A 27,302-nucleotide genomic window follows, 5' to 3' on the forward strand; every position below is an offset into this window, starting at 1 on the left:
AGAAGATCAGGAAGCTGCTGACCTTCTTTGTTGAAACAAGAAACTGTACAAAAGGGTCCTGTAGCATATATACATTATTGCTAGACTGACTTGAAGAACTGTACAAAAGTTTGGGATAGCTATCATGCTTTGAAATTGGTGAATCATCCACAACTCGATTTTGAGCTTTGCAGCCTGCTAGCGGAGAAGAGCAGTGATTTACCTCATCACACAACTTGCCCTCAGATGGGTTGTGCAACACATGGAATGGAACCTGTAATTCTTTGAAAGCCTGCTCAAATGGCACCTGACAGATTTGTGCTGACTGTTCTTTTTCTTCTTCAAATATCTGAGATGGCTGAAAATCAACAGGCAGGGAATCCAGTTGGATTTTTTGGTCACATGTTGCCGCTTCCGAGTCTTCTGCAATCTGACACTCACTAGCACTTTGGGGCTGCAGATCTAGTGTTAATGCATTAAGAGCGGGGCCTGGACTCTCCTCTAGCCGGTCAACATCAAAATATGGTGATACTCGGTTATAAATGGCACGAGGATTTCCCCTAATAAACTGAAGAGACTTGAAACAAAATGGTAAAGTTCCTTCGCTGAACTCAATGCCCTCTGCGTTTTCCTCCTTTTCTTCACAGCTAAACTGGGCCTGCTGATCATTGGGTTCAAGCAAATGAGCCTGAACTGTCCTTCTTGCCAAAATAGGCTCTGATTCCTCTGCGAAGCTGATTTGGTCATTAGGTTCGTAATCATCATCATACTGATCATATTTGGGCAAACAGTTGAAGGAAGGGAAGCTATTATATTCATGTGTTATATCAGGAGATTGCTCCATCATGTATGGCTGCATGAATAAGTCATCTGTTTTGTAGTAGGTTTGTTCAGGAACACCATTACTTTCTCTTTGCAAAACAGATCTTTTGTGGTGCTCTAAACCTTCAACTTCTATTGTGAATGTCTGCTTTAGTTCCTCTGCTTTCTTTAGCAAGGTATCCAGTTTACCCTCTTTTTCTGCTTTCAACTTCTCCTCCCTAACTTTCAGATTAACCTCTACATCTACCGCCATGTTCTGCATCTGTTGCATAGTAGAGGGGCCCCTTTCTCTTAGATGGAATTCTATTTCTGGATCAAATGCTGCTGGATAATGTAATAGGGCCAAATCAGGGGGAGGTCTTATATTCAATGGTATAGAATGGTAAACTTGATTGAATCGGTCAGAAAATTGCTGAACAGATTCAGATGGGATCCTTTTTAACTGTTGATATTCTTCTATGAGCATGAGAAAATTGACTTTGGTCATCCATCTATCAAGGAAGAGTTTGAATAGCTGCTGGAGATTTGAGATGCTTGCCTCAGGCAATGCTTTAAACCAAGTCCTAACTTCACTTTGCAAAGAAAGGGCAAACAGCCTAACACTAACATCCTCATCTTCTACCTCGAAAATGTTTAAATAATCTTCAAAAGCCTGGATATGCTTTTGGGCAGTAACTCCATTCTCTCCATCAAATTTTGGGAGATATATGGGATGATTTTTGGGCAAAGGATTAAGCACGGGAGGCAAAATGAGTGGCTTATATCTATCAGGAACCTTACGAGGCACGGGATTGTGTACAGGGGCTAAATGATTGGGTTCGGTATGAACAGGGATAGGATGATTGGATTTGACGGAAGAGTCCCCCTTGACCATGAGGTGAGCATCAGCAGCATTGAGAGGTTGTTGTTCTAATGTGCAAGGAGGGCTTTCTTCAACATTTTCTAAAGGGAAAGCATAAAAGTTAAATTTAAACAATATGTACAGCAAAATTTTATGGAAGAGAAAGAACATGACCTCTTGGATCAAAATCCAGGTCAAAAGCCTGATCTGCTCATACATTTCTTTTGGGTTCCTTCCTCCAGTGGAGCCTTTATTATGAGGATGATGTGGAGTCGCCAGGTGGATATATTAACTTTGAGTGCCTGATCTCTGTCCACCATCAACGATCAGAACTAGATTTGAAGAATTGCTGTGAAGGTTTGGTTCCTCATAGCGGAGCTTTCCAACTTTCTTCGTGAAACTTTGTGAAATTATCTGAGGAAGGTCCCCAGTGGAGTCGCCATTATGTTATCACTCAGGTTGTCCTTAAAGCTCCAGAAAAGGATACGGCCGAGGTAACCACAGACCAACTTTGGACTGCAGGTTCTAGCCTGCCTGCAGTCAGAGAGGGCTCTCTCTTTTAGATTTAGCTTTGTTTAATGGATGATTTTAGGCTAGGTATGATGCACAAGGGTTTTGTATTGTTTTTGGTGGGAAGGAAGACATTTCAAGTGGAGAGGCAAGACATTGTATGGTAAGTTTTCAAACCATTGGGCGTGGAGTCGAGGAGTGGGGCTGCTGGTGTGTTTTCTTGGTCACATGAGAAATAAGGAGCAAGGTAGCTGCTCATGAAACAACACTGAAAAGCTTAAAGGATGGGATGAGGGATAAGGAATGAGAGGCAACAAAGAATCTCTCATTAAGCTTAAAAGGGGGAAAGTGAATGAACTCTATCTAGGAGCAATTAAGAATTCCTAGACAACTGTCAAAGATGAATGGATTAGGGGAAATATGAGCCGAAGGGAATTCATATTCATGACTGATCCAGAGGAAAACATAAAGAAACAGTAGAAAATGAGCATAGAGGGCAGTTAACCAATTCTAGACTATTCTTTCTTTCTGCTATTTAGATGGTATATCAATGAAAAAAAACAGAGATAGGAAAACTTATTGAGTCATGTTGCAGCACAAGAATTCCAGATTCACTTCTTGAAACCATTAGACACAGTGCAGACAGTCTTTCCTCCAAGCTTTTCAGCAGTCTTTGATTACAGAAAACATGTCAGGTATGCAGTGCGAGTCTCTATTGAAAAACTATCAACCAACCAACCCTTAAAACAATACAGAGGGTGGTATATATAGGGAAGATATATCCGAAATTATCTATTACAGCCGACCTAACAGGTCCGACAGAAAATTGATTACTTTAACCTAATCTTATCTAGAAATAAATGCCAGAAAATATCTTTGAGCTGTGCTGGGGGCAGCTGTGTCAAAATGAGTTAATATCTGTCCAGGTGGCTCTGTGCTTTTCATCTGTCATAACTGTGCATTGGTCTTTGCACCATTGCTGTTTGGCGGTATTGAATGCTTTTGACTGTGATTTGAGAGCTAGGATGGGCTTACTCCTCTTTGATTTGACTTTCTGGGGGGCTCATCAATGTTCAAGTGCTTCGAGCCCCTAAAAAATCTTCGGCGGATACTCTTTGGCTCTCCTTCCTCCTCTGATACTCTTTGGCAATAAATTGATGTTGTTCTGTCGTGTTGTGGGTCTTATTCACAATTTAATGGCCGCTGCTCGGCCTCTGTTTCTTTCAAAACCGTTTTTTGGTCCTTCCGGCGAGATTCGTGAAGAAAAATGGGTCATTCGGCGCCTTTCGGGCTTACTGGGGGCCGCAGAATAAAAAGATTCCCTGAAGATTCCCCATTCAGGCCCAAAAAATCTCACAAATCGCTCATCAAAAACTGCCTCAGAATTGGATTCCGGGGCTCCGAAGTGCGATTTTCGCCTCTGCGCACAAAAAGGTTGATGATGACATCAGCATGACGTGACGCTGTACGGCGGGTGTCATCAGCATGACGTCGTGGCGAGATGATGTCAAGATGACATCATCATGTACGGACGATGACGTGGCAGTGACGTGGCAGGAGGCCACGCAGGCAGGTGGGGGTGACGCAAGCGGTGACTGGGCAAAGGGGGTGACGCAAGCGGTGACTGGGCAGAGGGTGACGTGGGATGTGATGTCACGTGCGGTAAGTAGTTTTGTGGCGCACCGCTTATGGGCAAAGGCGGTCTCGAGGGAGGGGGCTCCGCCACACCCCAGAGCTTGACCCGTGGCGAGAGTACGACGGCAAAATCGCCGAACTCCCGGACGCTAAAGCCCGGGAGTGTTGCATATAGGAAAGCCCGCCCACCGTAGATCTGTGGCGGGCCAGATCTAACGGCTGGCGGTAGATGGGTAACGACGGGTTAGAGGGTGGGGATATTCGCGGGAATATTCCCTTTTTAATGTATCGCGGCGGTGGGTTAAAACATAGGGAATGGGGTTTTTATGTGAAAAAACGGCGCGGGTTAATATTTTATGCACAGAACGTAGGAAAAAGGTGCAAAAAATGGGTTTTTGAAGGTTTTTTAGGGGTTTTGGGGGGGAGGTTATTAATCTGGCCAGGTGTCAGATTAATCCCTGCTATGACTCGGATGGGTTAAAGACAGCCCCAGATGGACTGTGATTCCCCGGACTTATAGGAAATATGGCTATATTTCCAGGGAGGGGTATTTACATAGGGGAGTTTTATATACATGATTTTAATAGGGAAAGGGAAAAACTGATAGGGGAGTTACATAATAAAGTTAATAGTTAATATGGAGATGCAAAGAGGGCGCTAAGGTATGAGACCTTAGGCTTTGTTGGGGAAAGAAGGCTCTTAGATGATGAGTGAGCAGTCCTTTGAGTAAAGCAGATCCTTACCAAGGCGAATGTCATGGAGATGATGAACCTGAGAGGCTCAAGCAGATCTTGACCTCTTGGGGGATGTTAGTAAGTGACTTGGGGGAAATGAGAAGAAGGGGAGGTTAGTGAATTCCAGCTTGAGTACCTCCTTTGAATGCAAAACTGCCTGATAACTGTGATCAAAAATGGAATACAACAGTGGCATTTGGACTAGGATAATTTCATGGCATCTTCATTGGCCTGTTCTGGAGATATGGAACACTGCAGCCTGCAAAGTATGACACATTTGGCATGTGAAAATGTCAATCATGAAAAATGAATACCTGCTGCAGCAGGAGGCTAACAGTACCTACAATCAAGAACTTCAAACTTCGAACTTCTCCCTTCTTTGTATATTGTTCTCCACTTTGATCACCTTTGCTCTGATACCATGTAGAAATCCTCACTGTAGATTAAACTGATTATGCAATGTACTAAAGCAAAATACTTAATCTACTTCTACTATCAAACTTGTGGAAGCTTAATCGATTTTGAGCAAGATCAAACAGAACACATATAACAGAGAAGAAGATTCAATCACACATGAAACACAGAAGAACACTAAGGGAAAAGCCTCAACTAAAAACCCCGCTATCTGTATTATCATGCAAGTGGAAATATCTTAGGATTACACAAAGCTTTAGCTCTCAAGCTATCTAGCTCTCAGTACAATCCCTCATTGCTGCTTATAGATAGAATAGACAACACATATGCCTTCCTTCAGTCCTCCAAGCCTCCTATTTCCTTGCACAGTTTCTCTTGGGTCCTCTAGCTGCCACCTGTGTGATTCTCACCTCACACACTATTCTAACCTCAGTAGTAACTATGCAATCCTCAAGGAATGAATTCCTTTTGCATGCAAGAGATATTCACATGGGAATATTCTAGCAACTGATAGTACATTGTCCCTACCTTTAATCTCAACTAGGTCTTTGTCAGAACTGACATGCATGAGTTATTTATGAGAGAATATTCAATTATTTGGAGAACACTAGTTGCATGCATGCATGCATTAAGTGATTGAACTCAAAATTAGTTCCGCAAACTGTTTGGAACTAATTTAACTGGACTTAACTAAGCTAACTAAATACAACTCATCCGTATCTCCTTAATTAAGGGATAACTTCCTCAATCAAAGGGATAACTATTGCATGTCTTCACAAAGATGAATTAATTAATTAATTAACTCAACTAATTAACTCAAAATGAATTAATTAATTATTTTTCAAACAGTTGGTGAGACTAAATTTGAATTTTAATTCAAGGACAAATTAAAATTGGAATGTATCCTGAAATGTTATCTATAGCAATGCTATTTTTAGCATTTCTTGTTGCTATTTTCAACAACAATAACCACGGATGACTGGGACACTTATTCCAAGCTAAATGTTGGGCAAGACATCCTAGGGGGTGTTTATTTGGTTGTTTATGGCTAAGGAAATTGGCAAAGGAAAAGGCTAAGGCATTAAAAGGCATTTTGACACATTTATTTATGAAAATAATGAAATTAGGAGAAAAAGGAGGTGAAATGTCACAAGTTGCATGCGAGGAGGAAAATGAAGGAAAATAATGGAAAATGAAGAAAATAGAGGCCTCATCCATAAAAAGGCTTATGAGGATCAGTTGGTAACCTTTTTTCAGTTCAGTGTTGGAGCTCTCTCATTTCTCTCTCTCTCTTTCTTGCTCATATTGTTGGATACTTAGAGTTTCTTGGAGCACTCTTGGAGGGTGTGCCATACTTGGATTCTTGGCGGAAGAAGGCCAAAGAAGAGCAGAAAGTCTCAAGAAGGAATCAACATCAGAAGCTACATCAAATTTGCTTGCAAGTACCGAGTTGCATGCATAATTTCTTCACTAGTTTTGGCATGCATGGCATATGCATGTCGTTTCTTGGTTGTGATCTATCATTGGCATGGAGGATTGCGTAGATTGACAGTGGGTTGCCTAGCCTTGCCATTTCCTAGATAGCCATGGTGATTGTGGGTTTACTTTCATTGTTTTGTTTTGGTTGGTTCTCATGTTTCCTTAGCTTGGGGTGAGTTATTAGTTCCTAAAAGAAATGGTTGGACAAATGCTCTAGAAGCCCTGTAACAACTTGGGTTGAGTTACTAGTCCTGGAAGCCTTGGTTGGACAAACGCTCTAGAAGCCCTTGGTGGGTTGAGTTACTAGTCCTGGAAGCCTTGGTTGGAACAAATGCTATAGAAGGCCTAGAAGGCTTGGATGGAGACCAATCCAATGATGGTTTTAGTGATTTCCGATCGTGAAGTGGAATCAATGTTTGATGGGTTGAGGTGGATGGCCTTTGGAAGCTCTGGATGAGTTTTGTTTGATGTATTCTATGAGATCCCACATTCATGCTTGGAATATGGCATGGGGGTGAATGGATGAAGAGAGATTTGACTCAACCATTCTACGGTAGGGTGGAACTTGGTAGTCCCATCTCCGGTTGGTTCATTGCATTCATTAATGAGAAATCCATTCCCCTTGATTCTCATGTGTAAAGGTACTGATGTATTTATGGATTTGATGGTTGATATGTTTATTATATTTTTGTTCCTATTATGCTAGTTATATGCACATTTTATGACAACAGCTATGTATGGCTCTCAGCATGTTTTTACTTGTATGTGAATGGATAATGTGTCTATGACCTAATAGATGATAATGCAGCAAATGGCATAAGGAAACAATGGTTCATAGCGATTCTCAGATAAGTATGAGATCCCTACACTTAACTCTGTTATTTACACCTGTAGATTACATGTCGATGATATGTTTGACAAAATGCCTGTCATGGCTAGTAGGGATCCAGTCAAGGTCTTGAACAAGTATTTTCTTTAGTACTTTCATTTCCCTGTTACTTTACTGAATTTAAGAGATGGATCAGTTCTGGGCAGTGACCTGGGCTTGAAAAAGTGGCTCAAATCCCGGAGTTGCTAGCATAGAACTGACAATTTCGGTCCACAGTCGCTGGCAGGCAGGCCTGTGAGAGTGACTTTAGGTTGTTGGTCACTCCCTTGCCCATAACATGAGAGCGACTATGGCCCAAGAGACCTAAAACAATAGTGGGCGCTAGGGACAGGCTGACTTGTCCTCTTAAGGTTCATTTGATGATGTTGGATGTTTGTATGGTGTGTTTTCGTCTGTTCCACTTCCTTAATGTGACTTATGAGGTCGAATCATATCATAGTGGCCTCTCATTGCATGTTTACCCCGGATGGCCGATTTCTTAGGTAGATGTGGGAGGAGGGTGTTACATGAGCCTTGAATATGGAGTGCAAAAAGTCACTGAAGGAGCATGATTTGAGGTTGAGTGAGTAGCTTGATGGCTAGCCTTTATTTTCTTAGTACAATATAGAGCTATCTGTCTTTAAGGATTGGCTTGGTCTACACTTGTAGAGTTTGGTTATTTGGATCCCTTTATTTTCCTCACCATTTTCCATTATTGTTGCTTATTCAAGATTTCTTGAGCTTGGGGGAGTTCTTTTGGTAGTATTTTGCAAAGTGCCCATATTCTAGTTTTGCATTTGAATGGTAATTGTTTATAATCCAACTTCTACGAATGCTCTCATGTGTCTATAGTGAGAATAATAGATTCCATCCCTTCTTTTTCTAAATCCACCTCAACACAAATCCTTGCACAAGTGAAGATACCTTCTTTATGTTAAGCTTTGTTGATGTATTTCCCCGTTATATTTTCAATGCTCTTAAAGAATATTCATTCCAACATTACATAGTTAAATGGAGCAATCATACCCAAACATGAACAACAAAGGGGACATCTAACTTTGGGTAATTCAGGTACATTTTTCTAGTCTTGAAGAAATAAGGCCCATTTCTAAAGATTGAATCTTTGTCATTCTTTGACTCGAACAAAAGGCACAAAACCCTTGACCATAGAAATAACATGAGAGTTTTCCTTTTATTAAAACTTGATAGTTTTTCTACACCCATAAGTCAATCAATTTGAGAAAGGGCCAAATTCTAATAAGTTAGCCAATAAGTCCTCTCTTTGACAAAGCTAAAGCCATATGAAAAGCAACATTTGTAGGGAGGGAAACCTGTGAAATATTATCTAATTTCTTCATAGATCAAGGTGGTTTTGACTTCTAGAATTCTTTTCTAAGAATGGCAACACAACTACAATAAGCAACTACCTCGACATCTAAAGAGGGAGTGTGGCCCCATCCAAGATCCAAAAGCATGGTTGGAGAGGAAATGTACAATGATAACTAGGGTTCAAAGCGCACAATTAAATAATTTTGAATGATAAATTATACTTAGGAGAAACATACCTTAACCACTCAATTATAAATATAAATAACATTAAAAAAAATTATATACTTAAACATTAGAGATTTTGTGCAAGACATGTTTAGGGTGGACTAACCAAATTATTTATTCAATCAATCATTTTGTATTAATTTTTTTTTTCTTTTTCTTTTTTCCACATTTTAATAGTAAACAATTTTACTTTATGATTCCAAAATCATTACATTGGATTATATCTATATATAACTTGAATTGTGATGGATAAATTTAAAAGTAAACGCATCATCTTAAAATCAACAAACAAAATAATCTATAAGATGTAGACTAATTGATTTGACTAAGGTGCATGTGCCACTTGGTAGTAGATTCAAACCTGTAGAGGAGATAAACTTTACTACTAGTCTTATTTTGAGTGACTGTGTGTATATATATGGCAGCCTAAATATACCATAAATATATAAAAACTGTACAGTGCTGGACACAAAGCTTTACAATGCATACAACAAAGATATATATCAGAGTTTCCAACAGCATTCCAGCAGCGTGATACCATGTTAGATCAGATAGTAACTCCAAGCTTAAATTCACCGTAATGACCAGTGCAACTTTCAATTTACAGGCAGCCAGTATATTCAAAACAGTTCACTATTCAACGCATACCATTTAACATATGCCATGAACAGTTCAATATTCAATGCCCTTCAAAACAGTTCAACACATTCCATGTGATTTGACCAATGGACCAGCGTTCAAAACGGTTTAATATTCAACGCACACCATTTAACATATGCCATGAACAGCTCAATACAATGCCAAAACGACGTATAGCCAAAAAAAACTCAACATATATATACCAGCGTTCTTCAAAACAGGAGCAACGTTCTCCAACAGAGCAACGTTCAAATCAATAGTTCAATGCAGCGTTCCGGAGCAGCGTTGTGGAACAACGTTCTTCAAACTTCAATTTACTCAACGTGCCAGCCTTCAGATTAAATTGCATGTACCATGTCCTTCAATCTAATCTCAGGAGCAAGGTTCTTCACAATCGCTCACCGCACCAGCGTTCTTCACAATCGCTGCTAATCTCACATGCACTTCTAATGCTAAAAAGTTCGAAATATTTTTTGCCCTGCATCAGTATTTTTCTTTGACCTGAAAACATTTCCAGGTAGGAAATTTTACTGGGATGGCATTCACTGCAACATCGATGCAAGAAACAAAAATGATAGCCTCACAATGGCTCTTGGGGCCACGCAGCGAGACAATATTACACCGAAACATCTTCAGACAGTATTCCAGTTCTGAAGTCGTCCCTCTCTCAACGCTTTCTGAATTTAGGCATTAAGAACAATAGATAGATTGTGCAGTGGACAGAGAGGACAGAGAGCACAGTAGACAGTGGACAGAGAGCTCAGTAGGCAGACTCCACAGGGGCAAAGGACAGAGAGCAGTAGGCAGAAGGAAGTTACAACTATTTTGGGAGCTGGCTCTGATACTATGTCAGACCAGGCAGTGACTACTCAACCAAAATTGATTTGTATATTTTATTTCTTCAGGTAAGTCTTCATTATATACATGTGAGAGAGACTATTCACTTCATCTTCCGACTGTTCATATTACTTATTTATTTATTTAAGTTATATTCACCTAATCCTAATGATTAGGTCAACACTGATTTAATTTTAATAATATAGAAAACTAAAAAATAAAACAATTAAATTAAATTTATTTATTTAAGTTAAAAATTATTATTGTCTTGGGGCGTTTTTTGGCTATAGATCTTATACAATGTCAATGTGGAGTATATATTTATGAGAGGACGTATCAGCAGCGTGTCAAGACATTCTTCAGCTAGCATACTCCTCACCCAAATGGAGGTGTGAAAGTAGCTAAGAAGAAAGGAAAGAAAAATAAATGTGAAAACTTGCCCCAAGCTGAATGATACTCTTGTTTCTGTTACTATGTTTTCTCTTACTTTGTGAAACTTAGACCCAGATTTCATAACCACTGATTTGAATAAAGGTGTTCAGTGGCCTAGTTTTCCACTTTAATAAATTCTTCTCTGTATAAGTCTGACTGAAACACGAATTTGTGACAACCATGGGGGCAAAATTGAAACAGAGCCATCTGCTGATAAATCGATTAGCACATCACAGCCTTGAAATTGATCGCATTTCAGTCAAGCTTTGCCCTTGGTAGAGCCTGTAACAGGAATCAGTGCGGGATTATTAGAAATTCAATTAATTAATAAGTACAAGATCATTTGATCTGTCATTCAGATAAAAGCAAAGTTTCAAGTGGCAGTATAAGTTTTAGAAAGGGCAAGGGCCTACTTATGGGTAAAGAATTGCCACAAATTCAAATATTACTGAACCACATCTTTATGGAACGCCATCTTGACGGTTACCCAAAGTTATGGAACGCCATCTTTACGGTTATGGTTTCGAGTAATAAAATGGCCTGGATCAGGAAAATGTCAAGGTCGTAATTTTATCAACTGGGGATGTAGCTCAGATGGTAGAGCGCTCGCTTAGCATGCGAGAGGTACGGGGATCGATACCCCGCATCTCCATCGGTTGGTTTCTGTCTTCCAGAAAAACTGATGACGGGAATATAAATTTTAGTTTCCAATACCAGAATACCAAATTAATTCCGGATGAATATCATAGTTTCCAAATACCGGAATTGGTTGGTTTCTGTCTTCTCAAAAAAACCGATGACGGGAATTTGAAATTCAATTTATTAATTCCGGATGAATATCATAGTTTCCCAATACCGGGATTTGTTGGTTTCTGTCTTCTCAAAAAAACCGATGACGGGAATTTGAAATTCAACGCTGAAAATGAATTTTTGACGGCCATGCCAAATAAATACCGGAATTGAAATATCATATATTATTTTCAACGGCAATACCAAATAAATACCGGAATTGAAATATCATATATTATTTTCAACGGCCATACCAAATAAATACCGGAATTGAAATATCATATATTTATATTGAGATAGGAAGCTCCCAACCTACTGGCAGTGATTTCTGATTCATATAAATATATTTGTAGCAGCATACATTATAACCAAAACTGCGCTTGGCTTTTTAGGTTCTAGAAAGTACACGCCCCACACAAATGATCTTTTACACCTGGCTTGTACGGAAGAACAAGAAGCTCAATGGGGAGAATCACAAAATGATCTTTTACACCTGGCTTGTACGGAAGAACAAGAAGCTCAATGGGAGAATCTGAAGAAGAGAGGCTCCTTGGGCCCTGCTATATGTGTATTTTGCGGGTAGGAGGAGGACAATGTGCACATACTCTTAAAATGCCCCTTAGTTGTACATGGTTGGTATAGTTTGTCTACTTTATTCTCCTTCACATAAATTGACCACAGTTCTATAGAAACATGCTTGTTATGGTGGAGTACATATAATAGACATAGGAGGGCCATTCCGCTGATCACATTTTGGGAATTCTGGAAAGCTAGAAATAACATTATCTTTGATAATATTTTCCACAATGTTGACAGGATCATTGATATGATACTCACTTGGATTAGACCACTATTGTTGCCACAACCACGTACATTTTCAGTGCCCGACAGGTCTATTGATCCGTACATCTCCTACCCTGCTAGTTTTTTTGAGGGCGCTGAACAGGGAGGTAGATGCGGATGCGGTATTTGGATTTGTATGGATTATAACATGCAATATAAGATACACTATGGGGGGGTGTGGAACTAATATGAAGGCGGAGGCTATGGCACTTTGGGGGTTGTTCTGGTTTGCGGGCTTTCTAGATATACACAACTTAAGCATATATGGAGACTCCCAGGCCATCATTAATCATGTCTTGGGCACCTCCACTATTTCACACCCCCATCTACAAGGTTGGCTTAGGAACATCACATATCTAAAGGACACACTTCCGGGAGTCACTATACAACACATCAACAAAGTGCACAACGTTGTTGCGGATGCCTTGTCTAAGCAGGGTCTACTCGCCTCCATGGATGGGCTTCATATCACTCTGGAGGTGGATGGATGCTCGATAGATGTTGGTTTTATGCCTTTCCCTTGAGTTTTTGTTTTCACTGCAATTGACATTGTTATTGTTTTTCTGTTGTGTCCACATCATATTGATGCTCATAGGGAATTCACTAAGACTCAAGGAGTATCACCTCTACCTTTTAGAATAAGGCTCAATGAGTACCAAGTAGAGTGCAAAGAATTTTAGACTAACCTGAGAGTGTCAAGAGAATTGAACCCATGACCTCTTAATAGTATAAGTGTTTTAACAATAGAGACTTAACCAATTGAACTAACCCTCAAAGCTAACAATCACCTTTGATATAGATAAATATATATAACCACAGAATCTAACCCTGAGAGTGTCGAGAGAATTGAACCCATGACCTCTCAATAGTATAAGTGTTTTAACAACAAAGACTCAACCAATTGAGCTAACCCTCAAAGCTAACAACCACCTTTGATATAGATAAATATATATAATTCACTTTCGGATTCAACATCCCAAAAAAATAATAATGAATTAACATAATTTTATTTGAAAATTGATTGGATATATTTTAGAGATATAGTTTATTTATTTATTTTTGACAATTTCACATATATTTTAGAGACTTTTACACCCCAAATCTTATGATATTGCATAATTATACTATTGTAATTTATCATTATGCGTAACATTGTGGTGCTTATCATCCCAATGTTACTGAGTTGCCACCACTTTATTATAGCTAACACAAGGTGCCTTTTATCCCACCGCTATTGATTTCACACCACTTTCTATCTACTTACCTGCACACACTCTCTATATGGAATGTCAATGTGTATGCAACATCAATGGAAGTAGACCTAGTAGTAACAGTTCAAGTCAAAGCCAAAGTCTTGAAACCACCTATAAGCATACTACACACAAGCCTCCCAACAATTCACATAGTAAGAAGCTTGGTAAAACCCCATGAAAAAGAATGTTGTATTGCAGATAGAGAAAAATTGATTGGAGAGGTTTGTTAACCTTAATTGATAGGAAGGATGCTTATATTTCATTAGGGGGGTTTTGAGGTCTAAAATGGGCCTCCTAAGGAAATTATAAAATAATAGTGGAAATAATAAAATAAGATTAGATTACATCATCAAATTTTAGAGGGAAAAAAGAAAAAACTAATTTTTCAACTCTTATTTTTAACTTATCTCTCTATGGGTTTACTCAAATTTCGAGTGGAAACGCTCGTTGGATGAAGAATTTGATTCCTCATCCAAGGAGTACTAATGTTGCATACTTTCGATGCATCCTGTTACAAGAAAAATGAGAAATACATGAAAAAAATGTGATTGCAATCACGTTTTTCATGTATTTCTCATTTTTCGTGTAGCACGGTCCATTGAAAATATGCAACATGAGTACTCATTGGATGAGTAATTAAATTTTGCATCCAATGAGTACTCTTGCTCGAAATTTGAGTAAAAATTTAAGGAGATAAGTTGAAAATACGTGTTAAAAACTTAGGATGTGTAGTTTAAACCATACTCATGACCTGCCAAAACATTATTTTCATTTTTTTTTAAAATATCGTAAATATTTATTATTAGTATAATTATATAAATTTAATAACTAATAAATTTTAATAAGTAATTATTTATAAAACAATAATTTTATATGAATATGTATATTTTCACCACTACATTATATGGTGATATTTCTTTAGAAACATTACTTATCATATACGAAATGATTGACATTTTGTGTTGATGCTCTACTCATCATTAAGAAAACATAAAGTTGTTCGTGAGAGAAAAGAGTCTAAGACCTAGTTAAATGGAGAGGAAGTTAACAACTAACTGAAACGTGACAACTTTTTTTAATTAATTAAAATTAAGGAAAAAAACATTTCAAGATTTAAAGTGAAAAAAAAATATATATGCATTAGAGTATTTCTTTTGGGTTGGGGAGAAAGGGATTTAGGAAGTTAGAATGGACAAGAAAGGGGAAATAGGTGAGACTTTGGTTATTAATGATATTATTATTATTTGTAGTTTTTAGTTAATTAAGTTAAATTATTAATTACTTAGGTTAAGAGAGAGGTTTATTATTGATATTCATTAATTAGAATATAATTATTATTATAAATATTAAGTAAATTGTTTTAGTAGAAATTACATAAGAGAATTTTTTTGGCCGAGCATTTCAAACCAACAAGTGTGGTTTATCATTAGGACAAGATGAAGAGGCGGACCATGGCAAAGGCTTAAATATTGGTATCTCTTTAAGCCTTTGCCATGGTCTGCCTCTTCATCTGGTCCTCATGATGAACCAAACTTGTTGGTTGAAAAAGCATCGGCCAAAAAAATTCTCTGATGTGATTTCTACCAAAAGACCTTGCTTAATTCATTATGGATCATAGAAGCTTGAATACAAAAAATCATAAATATTATTATATGTATTTTTTGTATTAGTATTATTTAATAATACTAATAAAATAATATTATTGTTGTTAATTATTATTAAGGTCATAATCATATATATATATATATAGTTTTTTATTAAGAAATAGATTAGATCGTTGATAACACTTTTATAAAATTACACTAGCCTCACTCTTCCCAAATTTGTTGGTTAGTTGTGATATACCAAAGTTTCTACAACAGACAAAATTGACTACACTATCCAAAACAACAAAAGCCTAGAAATTCAGAGAAATAATATACACAAGCCAAAATAGGTAACTATTCTAAGAATTTGATGATGTCACAAGAACTGGGTCTTCTAGCCTGGTGGGGGTACTGGAAGCTTGAATTCAAATTGTATGTGCTTTTCTAGATGGGTCAAGCAAGCTTCTAATCTACCAAGGTTGTCTTACATTCTCCATTGGTTCCATTGGAAGTCATTAAGGAAGTAGATTATTTCATTTATGTCCTCATGATTTTCGTTTAAAACTTACCCCAATAATGTCTTCAAGTACTAATGAAGAGAAATATTATGCATGTATGGGTTTCTCCTTCCCTTGGTGTGTTTAAGGTCATGGAGCTAGTGATAAACTTCATCCATAAGTTCAAAGTTCGAAAAGGCCTATTTATCTTAACGAACATGCTTGTCTACCCATTATAGTTCAACATGAATCCCTGGTGAGGTCGCTACATGGTATGCAACAGCCGCCTCCTGGGCCATGATCTTAATGTGAGGTCAACTGGTCTGTATTCACTCACCAAATCCTCATCCATTGCATCCACGCTAGCATGACATAATGGACCAAGCTAGAATCATAACCTACAAACTCTGAGACAACAATTGACGTATTTTCCCCAATACCAAACATAGACAAATTCCTTGGGTGCGTACAAAAGATTTTGAAGACTAAAATTAACAACAGTTATCACCTTTCCCCAACACTAGAAGGTTATGATAACACACGTTTCACCTGCAATTATATGAGAAAGGACTAAAGGGAGTCTATAACACTAAAACCATAGCCTTAAGATTACATTAAACAGCTTGAGTCCAAAATGACTTTCAACCTGGGAGGAATAGAGAATTACAAATGTAACAAAGCCCTTGAGAGAAAACCAACCAGAATGGCCACAATCCCCACTAGGAGTCAATGCATATATTAACCAAAAATAAACTAGAAACCATCTTGAACTGGAAAGAAAAGAAAATGGAACCAGGGTCCCATGATTACCTTAACTTGGAACCAATAGAGAGTTGAAACTCCCTTTTGTAATAGCGTCGAAGAACTACACCTCAAGGACTGAAGGGGCACAATGAACATACACTATTTTCAAACCAAAAATCCCACCCGGTGCATCGTCCTCCATGCCTGCACCACCGCCTCATGCTCCAAGAGATAATAAGATTCAACCTTTCCAAAGATTGATATTCAAATACAACTCAGTTTTCCTTCTCTAACACAAAGTTTCCAATTTTGACTCCCACACTTTCAAGCGTGCACCACCAGAAATCCTTAAACCCAGGTGCGTAGGAGTGCCTAATAATTCCACTTACATCCCGTGAAAACCAATCATATAATGCAATAATTTGCTTAGCATCAGAACAATCGAGAAATAAGGTACGGGAACTTGATACTCCATTAGAGCAGATAATCAATCTCCACATGTATCTTGCATAGGGGGAGGGGGAGGGGGAGGGAGCAAGCCACACCACCCCACCCTCCTCCTTAATGATCTTGGGAGTCGGTGGGGTGGGGGTACCCCCCTGAGCTCCATTCTTATTGGCTCTTCCACCCTAACTGGGTGAAATTAATTAATTAAAAAAAGGATCTTCTTGTTCATATTAATTAATTAATTAATACTATTGATATTATTAATTAATTTAAACTTTAATGCATGACTCAAAGAGCATATAGGTGACATCCATCATAATTCAATCTCAAATTCTACTCTAGCTCAACATTCCCATAATACCAATCATCTAATCAAATTTGATGATTTCAAAATTCTAGTTTCATCTCCTTTTTCTGATCAATGCATCATTGGAAAAATCCTTGGAATTGAAAAACATCCCAACGACTTCAATCATAAAATGGATCTAAAATTATTCGCTCTTAGAAACCCAATATCCATTTTCTCATTAGATATTCCCAAACTTCTAACACCTCTCTCTAATCCTTTTTTTTCATCCTTTGTTATTAATAATATTATTAATATCAAAAACATTACTATTAGTTAATAATAATAAGTTTTAGTTAGCTATAATCATTTCTTTAGATGTAACATTTCAATTAGCTATTATCTTTTCTTTATATTTAACCAAATCTTGTATTCTTTGATCTTACAAATATCGTTATGTGTCTTTGATGATTGGTGGAGTGTACATTAGAAATTTTGGTCATCTTGTATATGATACACAATATTAAAAAAACAAATTTATATTTACTTTTGTAATAATCCACTTTAAATTTATATTAAATCACATAAAATTCTATACTAAAACTAGCTTAATCCATTTTAAATTTGGATCCACCAAGCACCAAGAAAGATAAAGTTTGAAGTTAAGATGGATCTAAATTGATACTCTTGCGTTTCATAATGGATTTCTTCAAATATTTAAATAAGCTTTATCATAACAAATTCCATAAACCCATAAGTTATCAAAACTTAAAACACAAAACTAACAAAAATGATTTATTAATTTCAATTTTTTATTTAATTGAGTAAAAATATTTATATTTACTTTACCCGATCAACACAAAATATATATATATATATATATATATATATATATAGTTGCGTTGCATTTATCATATTCAGAAGTTTGTAATAATACTAATTTTTTTATTGTACCATGCCATCATTTCCACCATTTCGATTAGCCACAAATTTAGCTATATTTCCATGTTATTAAAGAATATATGAAAATCATTTTTATTAATATATTTTTTGCTGCAAAATTTAACTTTGCCTTGTGTACATATTTTTTCGCTGCAAATTTGACATATGTTATTAATAGCCTCAGTGATAGGACTTAAGGTGGACAATTTTAACAAATCTAAAAATTATAACCTTTGTTTTTTAATGTTTACTAGTGAGAATAGTGAGTGTTTACTAGTTTCTATGCACTAATGTAGTTGACTCATCATTATTATTCAAAGAAATTAAGCCATTTGTAATTATTAGATGGTAATTCATAAAAAGACAGAATTTCATTCTTATCCGATATTTCTTAGGCCATTAAAATGTTTTATAAAAAATAAAAAAAATACCAAATACATTTGAAATGGTGATAAAGTGTAATTATGCCGAAAAGAGTTTTTCTCTGCAGGATTCCGGTGTGCAAACATTTTTCACTCCAGCAAATTAGAGTGCTTAATTTTTGTCCTCCTCGGTCCATTCCAAATTTGACATGTGGAAGAAAGTGGGGTGGAAGTCTCTTTGTTTCTCTCATGCAAATGGACATCCAGTGTCGATTTCTTGTTGTCCCTGCCGAGGGTTACTCAAAATCCTCCCCATCAAAATCCTCCATGTTCAGCTTCAGAAAACCCGCTTCCAGTCTTCCCAGGACAAACTCCATTTTCTTCTCGAAAACCCTGCAAATTTCCTGTCAAGATAAAGGCCTTTGCAATCCGCATATGCAAAGCCCTTAGTACCCTCTGATTTGGCTAATATAGAGCCTCACGATTCTCTGGAAATGACATTAGGAACAATGGTCGCAAGGAGGTCACATCTAAAGTGGCATCTGGTGGAGCGATCACGCCTAAGCAGGCTCAACGAGAGTCTAATCCTGCTCGTAAGTTGAGCATTTCTCTCATGGAAAACGATCAAATTTCAAGCGACATGGGGAAAAGGGGAAGTGCACACCAAAGGACAACTAATATTACTGCAATTCATAGTTTATTTTGGGAAAAGATAAATTCCCACCTACAAAGAGTAAGAAATCTAAATCTACTGGTAGCAAAAAGATTTCACAATCCAAAGTATTTTATGAAGAAACAATGCAGGTAGGAAAAGAGTTCATGCCGCAGAAGTCTGTGAATGAGGTCTTAAAATAGTGCAACTTGTTGCTTACAAAGATGATGAAACACAAGTATGGTTGGGTGTTTAACTTACCAGTTGATGCACAGGCACTGGGGCTTCATGATTATCATACGATAATAAAAAGGCCAATGGACCTTGGTACTGTTAAGTCAAAGCTGGAGAAAAACCTATACAAATCACCTGCATCATTTGCCGAAGATGTGAAACTGAAATTATGTAATCGCATGACTTATAACCCAAAATGGCATGAAGTTCATACAATGACCGAGAAATTGTTGCAATTATTTGAGGAGCATTGGAAGGCCATATATGAAGAACACCTTGATGGTAAGATGAGGCTTAGAAGTGGGCAGGGACTTGGGGCAAGCAACAGTGCTGAGAAATCGTCCTTCCAAGACTCAAAGAAGAATTTAAAGAAATCAGAACCTATTGGAGGGCCATCTCCCCCAACACCCAAATCCAAAAATCACCATCCAAGTAAAACCCCAACTGCCAGAAAACCTAAGGCCAAATATCCCCATAAACATGATATGACTTATGAAGAAAAGAAAAAGCTAAGTACAAACCTTCAAAATTTCCCTCAAGAGAGATTGGAACTTATAGTTCAGATCATAAAGAAGAGAAATCCATCTCTATTCCAGCACGATGAAAAGATAGAGGTTGACATCAATAGTTTCGACACTAGGACTATTTGGGAACTCGATAGATTTTTTACGAACTACAAGAAAAGCTTGAGCAAGAACAAGGAAAAAGTGTCACTTGCTTACCAGTGTAAAAGAATGAGTGAATATGGTTCAACCTGTCAGGCCAGGGTAACTCCAGAATGAGCAGAAGAAAAACTGATATGTAATTTCATTAGAGAACTATTGATTATATACAAAAAAGGAGACGGAACAGTTCATCTTCTTGATGACTTTTCACGTTCCAGTTCACCCATCCGTTGAGGATTAGGTGTCAACATTCCCCCCCTTAATCTGAAGGGATGTTGGTGAGTCCAAGCATCGTTCTGAATCTTTCAAGCTTTTCTCTTCCAAGCGCTTTGGTGAAGATGTCTGCAATTTGCTCGTTTGTGGAACAATGACGGAGATGGATTGTTTTGGCCTCAACATGATGTCGGATCAGATGATATTTAGTATTGATGTGCTTAGTACGATCATGGAACTTTGGGTTCTTGGCCAACTTTATTGCAGAGGTGTTATCAATCATGAGTGGAGTTGATTGTATTTGTTTTACCTGCAAATTTTCAAGAATTTTCCTGAGCCACACAATTTCTTTCGTTGCTTCAGCTGCTGCCACGTATTCTGCTTCTGTTGTGGAATCTGCTGGTACTGATTGTTTGCGTGATCTCCAGGAGACAGCTCCTGATCCAAGACTCATAGCATATCCTGAAGTAGATACCCCAGTTTCTTTGTCTCCATCGAAGTCTGAATCAGAGTATCCAATCAAGTTGAAGTCGTCCACCTGTGTATACTTGATTCCAAGGTCTTGAGTTCCCTTCAAGTACCTTAGAACTCTTTTTGCAGCAGACCAATGTCCCTCACAAGGCTTTTGCATAAACCTGGAGAGGATTCCAACAACAAATGAAATGTCTGGTCTGGTAGTAGTGAGGTAGATGAGACTTCCTACAAGTTGTCTATACTTTGTTGCATCCTCAAATTCCTTTCCTTCAATAGATGTGAGCTTGAAGTTTTGTTCCATTGGAGTAGAAAGAGGATTGCACTCTGTCATGCCAAATCTGTTTAACAAATCTCCAATGTATTTCTTTTGAGAAAGAAATATGGATTTTGGATGTTGGGTTACTTCAATGCCAAGATAGTAATGAACATCGCCCAAATCAGTCATTTCAAAACTTTTTCCTAATTCTTTCTTTATGGATGCAATATAGCTTTCATTGTTCCCAGTCATTAAAAGATCATCTACATATACCACAAGATATACAACTGTTTTGCCAACTTTCTTGACAAATAAAGTTGCATCATCAAGATCAAAATGTTTGAAGTTGAGTTTCAGAAGATGCTCAGTTAGTTTTTCATACCAGGCTCATGGTGCTTGTTTGAGGCCATACAAGGACTTCACAAGTTTGCATACTTGTGTTCATGTCCTTTCATAGCAAATCCTTCAGGCTGGGACATAAAAACATTCTCTTTTAGATCTCCATTCAAGAACGCAGTTTTTACATCCATTTGATGGACTTTCCAACCGTTCTGAGCAGCTAGTGCAAAGAGTGTCCGGATGGTGGCCCATTTTTTTGTGGGGGCAAAAGTTTCCTCATAATCGACCCCTTCCTTCTGTGCAAAACCTTTTGCCACAAGCCTAGCTTTGTGCTTGTCAAGTGAGCCATAAGCTTTGTACTTGTTCTTGTAGACCCACTTGTAGCCAATTGGTTTGGTTCCAAATGGAGGATCAACCAGCTTCCAAGTGCCATTCTTTATGAGGGCATCATACTCCTTCTGCATCGCTTCTTTCCATTCATCATGAGAAGCAGCTTCTTTGAAGGAAGTTGGTTCAAAATCTGTAGACAAGTTCAATTCACAATCATAAGTAACATCCATATCAACAGGTGAATTAGAGTTATCTACACCACCTCCATCTTGTCGGCTTGTATTTCTGGTTCCTGTTTTTCCAATTTCATCAGGATGAACACTTTCAAGTGTCTTTGTCAGCCACTTTGGGGGACCTTTCTGAGATGGTCCAGGCTGTTCTGTTGATTGAGTTAGGACTGAATCAAGATTGAGTCTCCCAATTCTATCAATTACATCACTTAAAGGATCATTCGGTGTTGGAGTTTCATGCAAGGGAGATTGTTCTTCAGAAGAAGATTCCACATGTTGATCTAGTATAGGAATCCCCCCTTCAAGATGTGGTATCTGATTATCAAACTCTTGAAATGATTTTGTTTTTGTGAATCTATCCAAGCGATCAAGTTGCCGCTCAACAACACTGTTAGATTTGGATGATTCAATAAAAATGACATCTCTAGATACAACAAACTTTTTATTTACTTCATCATAGAGACGGTATGCTTTAGAGGTGTTTGAATACCCCAGGAAGATACACTTACGACTTCTAGAACCAAGTTTGTTTCTATGTACCTTTGGTATTAAAGCATAACAGGTGGAACCAAAAACCCTAAGATGTTTTACCGAAGGAACATGTCCATACCACAATTCATAAGGAGTCTTGTTTCTTATAGCACTAGATGGACATCTATTCTTTATATATGCAGCACATAGAACAGCATCAGCCCAAAACATTATCTTTACATTTTTGAAGAAAAGCATGGATCGTACCATATTCAAGATTGTTCTATTCATTCTTTCTGCTACACCATTCTGTTGGGGATTATAAGGTACAATTGTTTGATGTTTGATCCCATGTTGGCGAAGATAGTTTTCAAATTCATTTGATGTATATTCTTTTCCATTATCAGTGCGAATAGACCCAATATGAGATTGTGCATCATTTTCAATCCACTTATGAAAATTCTTGAATGTTTGAAAAGCATCAGATTTGTTCTTCAATAAATAAACCCAACACATTCTGGTGTAATCATCAATAAATGTCATGATATATTTATTTCCATTTGCAGAAGGAACATGCATTGGACCACATAAATCTGAATGAATGAGTTCAAGCTTCCTATGTGCTCTTGAATGTGAATCATGAAAAGACTGTTTGCTATGCTTTCCTAGAATGCAAGCATCACATTGCTTATGTTTTCTAGGAATGGTAGGCAGACCAACAACACCATTTTTCTTCAACAAGCGGAGAATATCATAGTTTAAATGTCCAAATCTAGCATGCCATAATAAACTTGACGGAAGTGTACCTTCTTCATGATGAGAAATATATGAGAAATGTTGTGCATGAGCATAAGTTCCTTGCAGTTTAAGAAGTCTTTCTTCTTCTATACCCCTCATGACAAGTGAGTGGTCAGATGCCTTTCTTACCTCAAGCTTGCCATCAAACATATGAATGGAGTGACCTTGCTGGCGGATGTGGACCAGGGACAACAAGTTTCTCTTGAGCTGTGGGAGATATGGAACATGGTCCAGAAGAAAGTCTGGAAGACCAGGCAGTTTAATCCTGATTGTGCCAAGCCCTGATGGCTTGATTTTTGACTGATCTGCAAAGTATACTGCTCCATCAACATTGTCAGTGAAATCTTCAAAAAAATCTTTCCTATGAGTCATATGACAGGTTGCTCCTGAATCAAGCAACCAGTCATTTTTCGAAGAAGCAAGTGAAGCATTAAACAAATCTTCATTTACTCCACTGTTACATTGTGCCTCAATATAGTGAGTGGATTCAGGTGCTTTACCTTTGTCTGTGTCATCAGTTTTACCTTTCTGCTGATTTCTTCTCTGCTCAATTTTGTCCCATGGTAGCTTGCATGTAGAAGCATCATGTGATCCATTTCGTTTGCAGCGAATGCAATGCAGATCTGCTTTTTCTGCTTGAGAATGTCTGCCCCCCCTGCCTCTGAAGTGTCTTCCTCTTCCTCTTCGTCCACCTCTTCCTCTTGTAGAATCTTGAGCAGGATGTTTTTCTTTATGAGCAAGGCAAACAGTCTCTTCAGAAGATTCAGGGACTATCTTCTTTCCAAAGGCTTTCTCTCTTTCAGCAAACTTTTTCACAAGAGAGTCAAAGGTTATATCTTTAAGATTTCCATTTGCTTGTAATGACTCAAGATAATTGGAGTAGGTAGGATAGAGTGCTTTGAGAAAGGCAATAAGAGAGATATCCAGCTCAACCTTAGTGGATTTAATGTCATGCATTATAGACTTTATTTCAGATGCAAGAGCAAGAGGATCATTATTTTTCAGTTCAAGAGTGAAGAGTTTAATCATGAGCTGAACAACTTCAAGTGCAGAATGTGTATCATAGAGTTCTTTCAGCTTTTGTAAAGCTTCAAAGGCAGTGGAATTGGATGAAATATGACGACTTACTTCTTCATTTACAGATGCTGGGATCAATGCATAGGCTTTGCTGTTCTTGTTTTCCCAAATGACAAGTTCTTTATCTGATGTAGGCTGCATAGGGTCTTTGTCTTCTTCTCCGACACACACTCCTTTCCACAACTCATTGTAGATGAGGGTGTGTTTTACCATCCGAGACCATTCAGAATAGTTCTCCTTGCTAGTGAGAACTATTCCGACCATAGAGATGATTGAATGCATTCTGTAAAAATTACTTCTGCTGATAAAAAATCCTTATGTTACAACCTTCAAATCCTTCTGATATTTGCTAAAAGCATCAGCATTTCATTGTACATATCACTGCAATACTACTATGTTTTGAAAACAAATGCGCAAGGGATCACTTCAATATATCACTTCAATGTATATCAATTTATCATGCAACACTACAAATGTTTTGATATATAAAACACTCTGACTGATATAACTTGAATGCTTTGAAAACTGCCTTGAATGATATATATATATATATAAACACTTTGAAAAACAGCACAATACACTGAATGCTTTGAAAAACTGTTTATATAGGTGGCACAAACCCTAGCTCTAGGGCTTAATCAGTCAAATATCTTGTTGCCTGCTTTGCAACCGCACATAATCCCCAAGTATTCCGAAGCGTTTCTAATTGCGAAAAGGAGAAGCGCAGTATTTGAGAGTTCAATTACAGGGGGTGTACAAAAATTAGTGCCAATTTCGGCTCGATATGTATGCTCGTTAAAAACCAGAGAGAAAGAAAATGATGAATTCGTGCAGGATTTGAGAGTTCCAGAAGAATGGATGTTACCGTCTTCTGCACTTCAGGAATCTGAGTGGTTGAGAATCAATTTGAAAAAAATGGTTGGATGATGAGTACTGCCCTGAGATTGCCAATGAAGAGATCAGCAAGCGCTGTGCAAAAGTCTATTGTTGTCGCTGTTTGGAAACGCCTTTGTGCATCAATACACAGTCTTTCTTCCTTGCGCCTCAGGACAAGGGCTACTTTGTTTCAAACGATGTATTCAGGTACTTTGTATCCTGTGCAACCAAATGTGAATCTTTATCATATATTCTTCTTGGGTTCACTGCCGGTGAGAGCAAGGAATCGCATCGACATCACTGCCGGTGAGAGCAAGGAATACCATGGTAAAGAGATCTACCGGATGCCCACCAAAATCAAAACCTTGCGTAAACTACAGTGCTCGGAACCTTCAACGAATCCGACTAAACTCTCAGGAAAACCCACGGGAAAACGTGAAGACGAGCTCCACCAGAGACAACAGCAAGACCCGGTCAAGAGAAAAACCCACTGCCTTCAATGGGAACAGAGGCCTTCAATGGTTTTACAAAGATTTTTTGAATGGGAGCAACACTAGATTCTTCGCCCAAGCCGTTTACCTCCTCGGACGAAACAGCAGCTAGCGAACCGTCTACCGCCTCAATGAGCGTTGGGTCCAATGCATCTCTGGGCAGCGACAGAGGTGGTGCAGTGCACCATCATTTCTGGACAGGCAAACGTTCAGGCAGAGGCATTATTAGAGGAGTTACAAGGAATCTGGGACCTGAGCTCTGATACCATGTCAGGCCAAGGTAACTCCAGAATGAGCAGAAGAAAAACTGATATGTAATTTCATTAGAGAACTATTGATTATATACAAAAAAGGAGATGGAACAGTTCATCTTCTTGATGATTGTTCACGTTCCAGTTCACCCATCCATTGAGGATTAGGTGTCAACACAACCAAAGATAAGCATCTGATGATTGGAAGAGAGCTACCAATGAAAAATAAAAAGGGAGAACAAGGTGAGTAGGAGGTTGAGAAAGATCACATGTCACCAAAAAACCTAGCCATTGTTGAGGTTGAGAAGGATGGTTCTTATGCAAACAAATATAGCAGCTCTAGTAGCTCCAATAGTGATTCAAGGTCTTCTTACAGTGACTCTAATTATGGGAGTTCCTCGGGAAGTGAATCTGATGCCTATGTTGTAACTTCACCTCTTTTTGGTTCAAACACATCAACTAGGGGTTGATTTGGGGGATATTGTGGCAGAAGGTGAAGATGGTTTATCATATTTGGAGTGAAAAGCAGATGTTTGGTTTTCATATGATGGAACCCAAATGCTTCAGAGGTTACAATGTAGGAATGCAATGCCATGTAATCTGTTTATTCACCATTGCCTATGGCATTGTTATAACCAAAAAGAGAGCAGTATATTTTAATGCAACCACATTCCTCTGGTACATTGCTTTCTCGATAGTTATATTATAGGATATGATCATAACTCTCATTTGTGTATTTTGAAAGAACATTGGTAAGACTGTAAGGGAGACCACTATTGATGCTACTATAAAAAGGGATTGTCTTTAGGTAGTTGCACTCTGTAGGTACATTCTTACCATCATAGCCACAGGATAGGAAGTACTAACTTAGTGCAAAAGACATGGTAGACAGTAAAAGAGCAACTAAGCTCATACAATCCTATTGTGTCCTTTTTTATTGTGGCAGTATTGAACAAAGTAGATTATAGCCCATTGTTTTGTACTTTGAATTATTGATTCAAAGGGTGTATCATAGGACTTACTGTGACAAGTATTACCCAAAAAAAACAAAAAGAAAATAAGAAAACATTAAACCTCCTTCAAATACATTCACATGTAAGTAGAATATTAGTATTTGGCAGGCCTTGGATGAGATATTAGACGCTGAGTAAGGAATTTGATAGTATTAGCTCTCCACAACTCAATGGAATGGTAGTTGTATCTCTTTCAAGCTCTTTAGCTTCTCCTCCCTGATGCCCTGAACCAGTTAGAACATCTCCAATAATGTTGCTTATTCCTATTTCTCCAATAATTTTGCTTATCCTTATTCTTTGTTGAACCCTCGTGTCTCTTTACCATAATCCTAATTGTATTGAGTCTAAGCAAGAATTGTTGAGCTCTTTGGATGGTAATGCTCATGGTGGGTTGTGTGAACAGGTAGTGGAAACATGTTGTGTACAAACTTATGGCAGG

The 27,302-nt window shown here is 37.9% G+C and overlaps 1 non-coding gene and 1 pseudogene across 1 annotated transcript; both read left to right on the top strand.

The window, feature by feature from the left end:
• The first annotated feature begins 942 nt into the window (after positions 1–942).
• Positions 943–26,320, top strand: LOC149164443 (transcription factor GTE4-like; annotated as a pseudogene).
• On the top strand, positions 11,324–11,396 carry TRNAA-AGC (transfer RNA alanine (anticodon AGC)). Its single transcript has one exon. It is a non-coding gene; the product is annotated as a tRNA-Ala (tRNA).
• Positions 26,321–27,302: the final 982 nt, after the last annotated feature.

This window comes from Pinus tabuliformis, chromosome 5_1 (assembly GCF_031772625.1).
Source record: "Pinus tabuliformis cultivar Carrire ecotype Pingquan chromosome 5_1, CPIR1, whole genome shotgun sequence".
NCBI lineage: Eukaryota > Viridiplantae > Streptophyta > Pinopsida > Pinales > Pinaceae > Pinus > Pinus tabuliformis.